Source organism: Aquarana catesbeiana, linkage group LG02 (genome assembly GCF_042186555.1).
Source record: "Aquarana catesbeiana isolate 2022-GZ linkage group LG02, ASM4218655v1, whole genome shotgun sequence".
Lineage (NCBI taxonomy): Eukaryota > Metazoa > Chordata > Amphibia > Anura > Ranidae > Aquarana > Aquarana catesbeiana.
In genome coordinates, this window is record NC_133325.1 from 35,640,177 (window position 1) to 35,651,003 (window position 10,827).

The following is a 10,827-nucleotide window of genomic DNA, read 5'->3' on the forward strand; positions in this document are numbered from 1 at the left end:
CAAATACCATGTAGCATAAAAAGTTGCAACGACCACCATTTTATTCCAAAGGTGTCTGCTAAAACAATACATATAATGTTTGGGGATTCTGCGTAATTTTCTAGCAAAAAAAATCATAATTATTACATGTAGGAGAGAAGTGTCAGAATTGGCCTGGATGGCAAGGGGTTACTTACCATACGTAATATACAAATAATTATTATATATTGTTTTTAAGGTAATTTACTATATTTTCAAAAACTGTACTCCATCAGGTGGCTTAACGGAGAAATTACTGAAGTTTGAAGTTATAACTTCCAACCAGTAATTTCACAGTAAATAGATAAAAAATAAATTATTATGTTATAACATATAGCATATAAATATATGATTTAGCTTGATTATAACAGTACCTTTTCACTGAGAAGAATGAAGGTATAGAAATAGGTGTCCCAAGTACTTGCAGCCAATCTGCTAGCGGTACACCAACATCGGATTTTAGCAGGCAAATTTCCCTACCCCAGTTGCTAAACCGGCGAAAGAAATTCTGTCTCAGCCATCCACATGCTCAGCATCTGAATGCTAGCTTGGCCAAATTGTTAGCACTGCAACTGCTGCCTTTTCAGTTAGTAGAATCTGCCCCCTTTCGTGAATTTGTGGAATGAGCGGTACCTCAGTGGCAGGTTCCCAAACGCCATTTCTTTTCACGGAAGACCATTCCAGCTCTCTACCAGCATGTGGAAGGCAATGTCTTGGCCTTGTTGGACAGGGCGGTCAGCGGTAAGGTGCATATTACTGCTGACTCATGGTCCATCAGACATGGACAGGGATGTTACCTTTCTTTCACGGCACACTGGGTAACTCTGCTGGCAGCTGGGAAGGATGCAGGACAGGGTTCAATATTGTTGGGGCTTGTTCCGCCACCACGCCTCCAAAATGCTAGTAGTGGTGATTCTGCCACAGCTCTCTCCTCCAGCCCTTCCTCTTCTTCTTCCTCTATGGCCTCTTCCTCTGCAGATTTCTCCTCTGAACCAGCGGTGCTCCGTAGGCATTCAAGGGGCAACACAAGCACTCAGGCAAAAACATGCCAGGCAGTGCTTTAGTTGGTCTGCTTAGGGGACAGGAGCCACACTGGGGCAGAGATTCTGTCAGCTCTGCAGGGGCAGGCTCAGAGGTGGTTGACGCCATTCCAGCTTCAGCCAGGAATGGTTGTATGCGACAATGGCACCAACCTCCTCTCCGCCCTCAGACAGGGACACTTGACACATGTTCCCTGTTTGGCTCACGTCCTGAATTTAGTGGTGCAGCGGTTCTTGAGAAGGTACCCGGGCTTACAGGATCTCCTGAGGCAGACCAGGAAAGTCTGTGATTATTCCGGTCATATAATGCCAGTGCTCGGCTGGCTGACATTTAAAGAGAATGCAACCTGCTCAAGAACCGCCTCATTTGTGACATGCCCACCAGGTGGAACTCGACATTGGCAATGCTGCAGCAGCTGCACATGCAGCAGAGGGCCATCAATGAGTACCTGTGTGAGTATGGCACCAGGACAGGGTCAGGGGAGCTTGCTTTTTTTTGCCAAGCCAGTGGCTACTGATCAAGGCTGCATGCACTGTCCTGTCACAATTTGAGGAGGCCACGAGGATGGTGAGCAGTGACAGTGCATGCATCAGTGATACTGTCCCTCTTGTCTTCCTGTTGGAGCATACGCTTCGTGGAATAATGGACAGGGCACTTGAGGCAGAACAGCAGAAGGAAGAGGAGGACTTCCTTACCTCTCAAGGCCCCCTTTATCCAGATACTAGTAATCCTGTGGGCCCGCCGATCTCACAGGAAGAAGAAGAGGAGGAGGAGGATTGTGTCAGCATGGAGGTGGAGGATAACACCATCAGCATCAGCAGCAGTCTTCAAGGGATTGTTTTCAGTCCCCAGAAACCCATGGAGTTGTACGTGGCTGGGAGGATGTGGTTGTAGATCATGTGATCCTTAGTGACCTAGAGGACTCAGGATCAAATGCCTCTGCAAACTTACGCTACATGGCCTCCCTAATCCTGCAAAGCCTGCGAAAGGACTCTAGGATTCGTGGTATCAAGGAGAGGGATCATTACTTGCTGGCAACCATTCTTGATCCACGTTACAAGGGTAAGGTTGCAGAACTTATCCAGCCTTTGCAGAGGAAGCAGAGGATGAAACATCTTCAGGAGGCCTTGCAGAAAGGTTTGTGCAATGTGTTTCCAGAGCCTGGGAGGTTACAATTTCCTGGTCCTGAACAACATGTTTCTGAGGCTTCGTGCAGTCACAGAAAGAGCGGTGGAGGTGTCCGGCTGACCGATGCCTTCAGACAATTCTTGAGTCCTCAGTTCTGATCAGTTGCAGCAACCATCGCCATCTGAATTACATGGTGCAGGAATATATAGGGGCAAGATCAGACTTGGAGACCTTTCCAACAGAGCATCCACTGGGTTACGGGGTCTTGAGGATGGACCACTGGCCAGAGCTTGCTCAATATGCAACTGAGCTACTGTCCTGTCCTGCATCCAGTGTTCTTTCTGAACGCACATTCAGTGCTGCTGAAGGCTTTGTAACCGATCACAGAGTGTGCCTGTCCACAGACTCTGTTGATCGGCTCACATTCATAAAAATGAATCAGTCTTGGATCACCAGCTACCAAGCACCTGATGCTGATGTAACCGATTTTTCTATGGATGTGGGATCCCTTGAAGACTGCATATGCTGGGTGACTATCCTATTATGCTGAGTGACTATCCTATTCCTCCTCAATCTTAATGATGATAGCTTCTAGGAATATTTTCGGATCAGGGCACCACCAACACTGCCTAAGGTCCAATTTGTCTGCCCCTGTTTAAAAGGGGCACGTAATTACAATTTTTGATCTAATATTTTACAGCAGGGCCCGTTCCTTTGCTCAACAAAAGTATCTGTGAAGCTTTACAGTGTTTTACCACCACCACCGCCTAAGGCCCAATTTTTCTGCCCCTGTTTAATAGGGGCGCATAATTATAATTTTTGATATAATATTTCACAGCAGGGCCTGTTCCTGCACTCAGCAAAAGTATCTGTGAGGCTTTACAGTGTTGTCCCACCACCACCACCACCACCTAAGGCCCAAATGCGTGTAATTACAGTTTTTAATCTAATATTTCACAGCAGGGCCCGTTCCTGCACTCAACAAAACTATCTGTGAAGCTTTACAGTGTTGTGCAACCACCACCGCCTAAGGCCCAATTTTTATGCCCTGCTTTAACAAGGGCGCGTAATTACAATTCTTGATATAATATTTCACAGCAGGGCCCGTTCCAGCGCCCACCAAGAGTAATTGTGAGGGCTTGCAGTGTTCTGGTACCACCAACACCTAAGGCCCAATTTTCCGCCGAGTGTATAGGGCAGGCCGTATAAGATATACAGGCGGTCCCCTATTTTCAAACATCCGACTTACAAACGACTCCTACTTACAAACGGAGGGAGACAACAGGAAGTGAGAGGAAATCTACCCCTAGGAAGGGAAATTCTCTCCTGTAAGAGTTGGGAAAAAGGTGTCTCCACTGATTCTTTATCACCAATCCTTGTTTCCCTAATAACCCAAAATTTTCTAAATCCAATTGTCATTGGGAGAGAAAGTGAGGTGAAAGCTTCTGCACAGACAGCAAAACAAATGTTACAGGGGTGATGATAACCCTTCCCTATGTTATCTAAAAAGCTTAAAAATAGATTTTTTTGGCTGGAGCTACACTTACAAAATGTACCTGTTCCAAATTACAAACAGATTCAACTTAAGAATAAACCTACGGTCCCTATCTTGTTTGTAACCCGGGGGACCACCTGTATACCGCTGCTGTTCAGAGTATATAGGGCCTTGGGGCCCCCACGCCTTTTTTTTTTTAATTTGGTTGCGGGGTTGACCTTAACCGATTCCCGACTGGCGTGTGCCAATGTACGTCGGCAGAATGGCACGGCTGGGCAAATGGGCGTACCTGTACGTCACTTTAAATTTGCCGCCGTGCCATCGCGCGCGCGCCGGCCGGGACCTCCGTGAGTCGGGTCGGGACCTTCCTCTCACGGAAAGGAAGAACGGGGAGATGCTGATGTAAACAAGTATCTCCCCTTTCTGCCTAGTGACAGTGTCACTGATCTCTGCTCCCTGTCATCGGGAGCCGAGATCAGTGACGTGTCACATGTAGCCACGCTCCCCCACAGTTAGAATCACTCCCCAGGACATACTTAACCCTTACACTGCCCCCTAGTGGTTAACCCCTTCACTGCCAGTGTCATTTACACAGGAATCAGTGCATTTGTATAGCACTGATTGCTGTATAAATGACAATGGTCCCAAAAATATGTCAAAAATGTCCGATGTGTCTGCCATAATGTCGCAGTCATGATAAAAATCGCTGATCATGGCCATTACTAGTAAAAAAAAAAAATATTAATAAAAATGCCATAAAACTATCCCCTATTTTGTAAACGCTATAACTTTTGCTCAAACCAATCGATAAACGCTTATTGCGATTTTTTTACCAAAAATATGTAGAAGAATACGTATTGGCCTAAACTGAGAAAAAACGTTTTTTTATATATTTTTGGGGGATAATTATTATCGCAAAATGTAAAAAATAATGCTTTTTTTTCAAAATTGTCGCTCTTTTTTTGTTTATAGCGCAAAGAATAAAAACTGCAGGAGTGATCAAATACCACCAAAAGGAAGCTCTATTTGTGGGAAAAAAAGGACGTCAATTTTGTTTGGGAGCCACGTCGCACGACCGCGCAATTGTCAGTTAAATTGACGCAGTGCCGGATGTGCTGAAAAACCAAAATGGTCCGGGGCTTAAGTGGTTAATATCCATACCAGACCCAAAGGGCCTGGTAATGGGCTGGGGGGGGGGGGCAACGTTACATTACAGCCACAAGCAGTTTTAAATGACTTTTATTCCTTTAGAAATGTCATTTTGTGCAGGGACTGTTCTACACATGGGTAAAATGTGCCACTTTACAGGCATACTATAGACACCCCCCCAAGCACGATATTTAAAGGAATATTTCACTTTTATTATTTCACTTTAAGCATTCTTAAAATCATTGCTCCCGAAAAAACGGCTGTTTTTAAATCTTTTTTTTTGCATTGATTCATGTGCCTTGGGGCAGGACCCGGGTCCCCAAACACTTTTTATGACAATAACTTGCATATTAGCCTTTAAAATTAGACTTTAATGGTGTTCGCACAAATTTTTGGTCTGTTCGCATGTTCTGCCACAAACCGAACCAGGGGGTGTTCGGCTCATCCCTACTCCTTATAAACCTTCTGTATAAGAGTAACCCTCCCAGGCCCACCTATTTTATATATGCATCAATTCCAACTAGACACATAATTTTCCAACACAAACTACAGTCAGGCACAGTACTTCTCACCACACCCCAAGGGTCATCGGGCAGTGCCCGAGTGGCTCAATGGTCAGTCCGCCCCTGATGGCATCCCAGTCTTAGTCCATAGGGTTCAATATTCAGTTGGCCCACCCTCGGCAGCTATAACAGCTTCAATTCTCCAGGGGAAGGCTGTCCACAAGGTTTAGGAGTGTATCTATGGGAATGTTTGACCATTCTTCCAGAAGCGCATTTGTGAGGTCAGGTACTGATGTTGGACGAGAAGGCCTGTCTCGAAGTCTCTGCTCTAATTCATCCCAAAGGTGTTCTATCGGGTTGAGGTCAGAACTCTGTGCAGGCCAGTCAAGTTCCTCAACTCCAAACGCGCTCATCCATGTCTTTATTGCCTTGCAGTAACAAGTAGTAACTGAATGGGATCAGACAGAAGCATAGGCCATGAACTAACCAAATTTCGATAATGAGTGGTAGTAAAGACAAGGACAACAGCAGGTATCCAGGGAGCAAGATATCAACTGCAGAGAGCACAATAATCTGGCAAACAGGAAGCACAGAAAAATCCCTGGTGGCACAGTGAGAAGAGTCACAGCCATGCACTGCAGAGGTTGTAGGTTTGAATCTGGATCCTGACACTTAGATTTAAACCTCAGCATTTTCTTTATCCTAAATGTCTATACTATCCTTGGCTTAGGCTGAGTATCCAATTCAAAATACACCTTAACTGGTGTTTTCTGCGTTGTTGCACAAACCATGTCATACAAAGTTACCCTAGCCCTGATTATTCTATGTACGGTCTTTTTGGTGAGTGGATTTACCCTTTCAGCCTTTAAATTTTCACAATTATAAATATGGCTTATTTTTGCAATTTGACCCCTTGCATTCATTTGTCTCTACACTAGCTGAAACTAGGGATGGGCCGAACACCCCCTGGTTCGGTTTGCATCCAGAATATGCGAACAGACCGAAAGTTTGCGAACACCGTTAAAGTCTATGGGACTCGAACGTGAGAAATCAAAAGTGCAAATTTTAAAGGCTACAATGCAAGTTATTGTTCTAAAAAGGGTTTGGGGACCCGGGTCCTGCCCCAGGGGACATGGATCAATTCAAAAGAAAGTTTTAAAAATGGCCGTTTTTCCGGGAGCAGTGATTTTAATGGTGCTTAAAGTGAAAAAATAAAAGTGAAATATTCCTTTACATATCGTACCTGGGGGGTGTCTATAGTATGCCTGTAAAGTGGCGCGTGTTTCCCGTGCTTAGAACAGTCCCTGCATAAAATGACATTTTTAAACGAATAAAAGTCAGTTAAAACTGCCTGCGGCTTTAACCACTTAAGGACTAGCCTCGTTTTGGATTTTAGGTATTTACATGTTTAAAACACCCTAGAGAATAAAATGGCAGTCGTTGCACCGTATTTGCGCAGCGGTCTTAAAAGCACACTTTTTTGGGAAAAAATTCACTTTTTTTAATAAAAAAATAAGACAACAGTAAAGTTAGCCCAGTTTTTTTTACATTGTGAAATATAATGTTACGCCAAGTAAATTGATACCCAACATGTCATGCTTCAAAATTGCGCCCGCTCGTGGAATGGCGTCAAACTTTTACCCTCAAAAATCTCCATAGGCGATGTTTAAAAAATTCTACAGGTTGCATATTTTGTGTTACAGAGGGGGTCTAGGGCTAGAATTATTGCTCTCGCTCTACTGGTCACGTCGATACCTCACATGTGTGGTTTGACCACCGTTTTCATATGCGGGCACTACTCGCGTATGCGTTCGTTTCTGCGCGCGAGCTCGTCATTATTTTATTTATTTTTACACTGTTTTTAAAAAAAAAAAAAAAAAAAAATGGTGTCACTTTTATTCCTATTACAAAGAATGTAAACATCCCTTGTAATAGAAAAAAGCATGACAGGACCTCTTAAATATGAGATCTGGGGTCAAAAAGACCTCAGATCTCATATTTACACTAAAATGCAATTAAAAAAAAAAATCATTTAAAAAAATGACATTGAAAAAAATGTGCCTTTAAGAGGCGTGGACAGAAGTGACGTTTTGACGTCGCTTCCGCCCAGCAGTGTCATGGAGATGAGTGGGCGCCATCTTAGCCTTACTCGTCTCCAGGCACACCACAGAGAAGGTCGCGATCGCCTCCGCCGCTACCGACGCTTCCGGTAAGCAGTGGAGGGCACCGGATTGCGGCGGGAGGGGGGCTCCCTCTACCGCCACCCACCGATAAAAGTGATCTCACGGCGAATCCGCCGCAGGGACCACGTTTATCTGAAAGCCGGCCGCCGCACGAAAACGGGGATACCGGGGTTATGGCAGCTAGCTGCTGTCATAACAACGATATCCCCGTTCAAAGTTTGGACGTACATCGTTGTGCGCTAGTCGGTAAGTGGTTAATGTAATGTCGGGTCCCGGCAATATGGATGAAAATCAGTGAGACGAAGGGCATGGGTACCCCCCCCCCAATCCATTACCAGGCCCTTTGGGTCTTGTATGGATATTAAGGGGAACCCTGCACCCAAATTAAAAAAAGAAAAGGCGTTGGGCCCCAGGCCCTATATACTCTGAACAGCAGTATACAGGCAGTGCAAACAAGACAGGGACTGTAGGTTTGTTCTTATATAGAATCTGTTTGTAATTTGGAACAGGTACATTTTGTAAGTGTAGCTCCAGCCAAAAAATCTATTTTAAAGCTTTTTGGAAAACATAGGAAAGGGTTATCATCACCCCTGTAACATTTGTTTTGCTGTCTTGGGCCTTAGGTGTTGGTGGTACCAGAACACTGTAAGCCCTCACAGTTACTCTTGCTGGGTGCTGGAATGGGCCCTGCTGTGAAATATTATATCAAGAATTGTAATTACATGCCTCTGTTGAACAGGGTCAGAAAAATTGGGCCTTTGCTGGTGGTGTGTGGTGTTGCCACAACACTGTAAGCCCTCACAGTTACTCTTGGTGGGCGCTGGAACAGGCCCTGCTGTGAAATATTATATCAAGAATTATAATTACAAGCCCCTGTTGAACAGGGACAGAAAAATTGGGTCTTTGGTGGTGGTGTGGTGGTGTTGCCACAACACTGTAAGCCCTCACAGTTAATCTTGGTGGGCGCTATAACAGGCCCTGCTGTGAAATATTACATCAAGAATTGTAATTACATGCCCCTGTTGAACAGGGGCAGAAAAATTGGGCTTTAGGCACTGGTCCTGGTGCCACAACACTGCAACCCCTCACAGATACTCTAGTTGAGTGCAGGAAAGAGCCCTGCTGCAAAATATTACAGCAAAAATTGTAATTACACGCCCTTGTTAAACAGGGGCAGAAAAATTGGGCTTTAGGCACTGGTGCTGGTGCCACAATACTGCAACCCCTCACAGATACTCTAGTTGAGCGCAGGAACGAGCCCTGCTGCAAAATATTACAGCAAAAATTGTAATTACGTGCCCCTGTTAAACAGGGGCAGAAAAATTGGGCTTTAGGCACTGGTGCTGGTGCCCAGAACCAAAAATGTTCTTAGAAGCTATCAACATGAACATTGAGGAGGAATAGGCTAGTCACTCGGCATAACAAGATAGTCAGTCAGCATCAGCATAGGCAGTCTTCAAGGGATCTCACATTCATAAAAAAAATATTCGGCTACATCAGCATCAGGTGCTTGGTAGCTGGTGATCCAAGACTGATTAATTTTTATGAAGGTGAGACGATCAAACGAGTCGGTGGACAGGCGCACTCTGTGATCGGTTACAAAGCCTCCAGTGGCACTGAATGTGCGTTCCAAAAAACGCTGGATGCAGGACAGGCCAGTAGCTTAATTGCAAACTGTGTAAGCTCTGGCCAGTGACCCATCCTCAAGACCCAGTAACCCAGTGGATTTTCAGTTGGAAAAGTCTCCAAGTCTGATCTTGCCCCTAGGTATTCCTGCACCATGTACAACAGACGCTGGCGATGGTTGCTGGAACCGATCATATCTTGGGGCTGCGGACTAAAAAATTGTCTGAACGCATCGGTCAGACGGCCACCTTCTCCACCGCTCCTTCTGTGACTGACCGAAGCCTCAGCAACATGTTGTCCAGGACCAGCAATTTGTACCCTCCCAGGCTCTGGAAACGCGTTGCACAAACCTTTCTGCAAGGCTTTCCGAAGATGTTTCATCCTCTGCTCCCTCTGCGACGGCTGGATAAGTTCCGCAACCTTACCCTTGTAACGTGGATCAAGAAGGGTTGCCAGCCAGTAGTGATCCCTCTCCTTGATCACACGAATCCGAAGGTCCTTTCGCAGGCTTTGCAGGATCAGGGAGGCCATGTAGCATAGGTTTGCTGAGGCATTTGATCCGGAGTCCTCTGGGTCACTAAGGACGACCTGATCCACAGCCACCTCCTTCCAGCCACGTACAAGTCCATGGGTTTCTGGGGACTGTAAACGATCCCTTGAAGACTGCTCCTGATGCTGAGTGCTAGGCTCCACCTCCATGCTGACACAATCCTCATCTTCCTCCTCCTCCTTCTCCTCTTCCTGTGAGATCGGCGGGCCCGCAGGAATACTATCTGGATAAAGGGGGCCTTGAGAGGTAAAGAAGTCTGACTCTTCCTCCCTCTGTTCTGCCTCAAGTGCCCAATATTCCAGGCAGCGTGTGCTCCAACAGGTAGACAAGAGGGACAGTATCACTGATGCATGCACTGTTACTGTTCACCATCCTCGTGGCCTCCTCAAATGGTGACAGGACAGTGCATGCATCCTTGATCATGAGCCACTGGCGTGGCGAAAAAAAAGCCAAGCTCCCCTGACCCTGTTCTGGTGCCATACTTGCACAGGTACTCGTTGATGGCCCTCTGCTGCGTATGCAGCCGCTGCAGCATTGCCAATGTTAAGTTTCACCTGGTGGGCAGGTAGCATTCCTTTTGAAGGTCAGCCAGCCAAGCACTGGCATTATATGACTGGCAGAAATGCCCACAGACTTTCCTGGCCTGCCTCAGGATATCCTGTAAGCCCGGATACCTGCACAAGAACCGCTGCACCACCAAATTAAGCATGTGAGCCAAACAGGTGGCCCTGTCGGAGGGCGGAGAGGAGGTTGGTGCCATTGTCGCAAACCACCATCTCTAGCTGAAGCTGGCGTGGCGTCAACCACCTCTGAGCCTGCCCCTGCAGAGCTGACAGAATCTCTGCCCCAGTATGCCTCCTGTCCCCTAAGTAGACTAACCCAAGCACCGCCTGGCATCTTTTTGCCTGAGTGCTTGTGTAGCCTCTAGAACGCCTATGGAGCACCGCTGCTTCTGAGGACAAATCTGCACAGAAAGAGGCCATAGAGGAAGAAGAAGGGGAGGGGGTGGAGGAGAGAGGTGTGGCAGAATCACCACTACCAGCATTTTGGAGGCGTGGTGGCGGAACAAGCTCCAACAATACTGCACCCTGTCCTGCATCCTTCCCAGCAGCCAGCGGGGTTACCCAGTGCGCC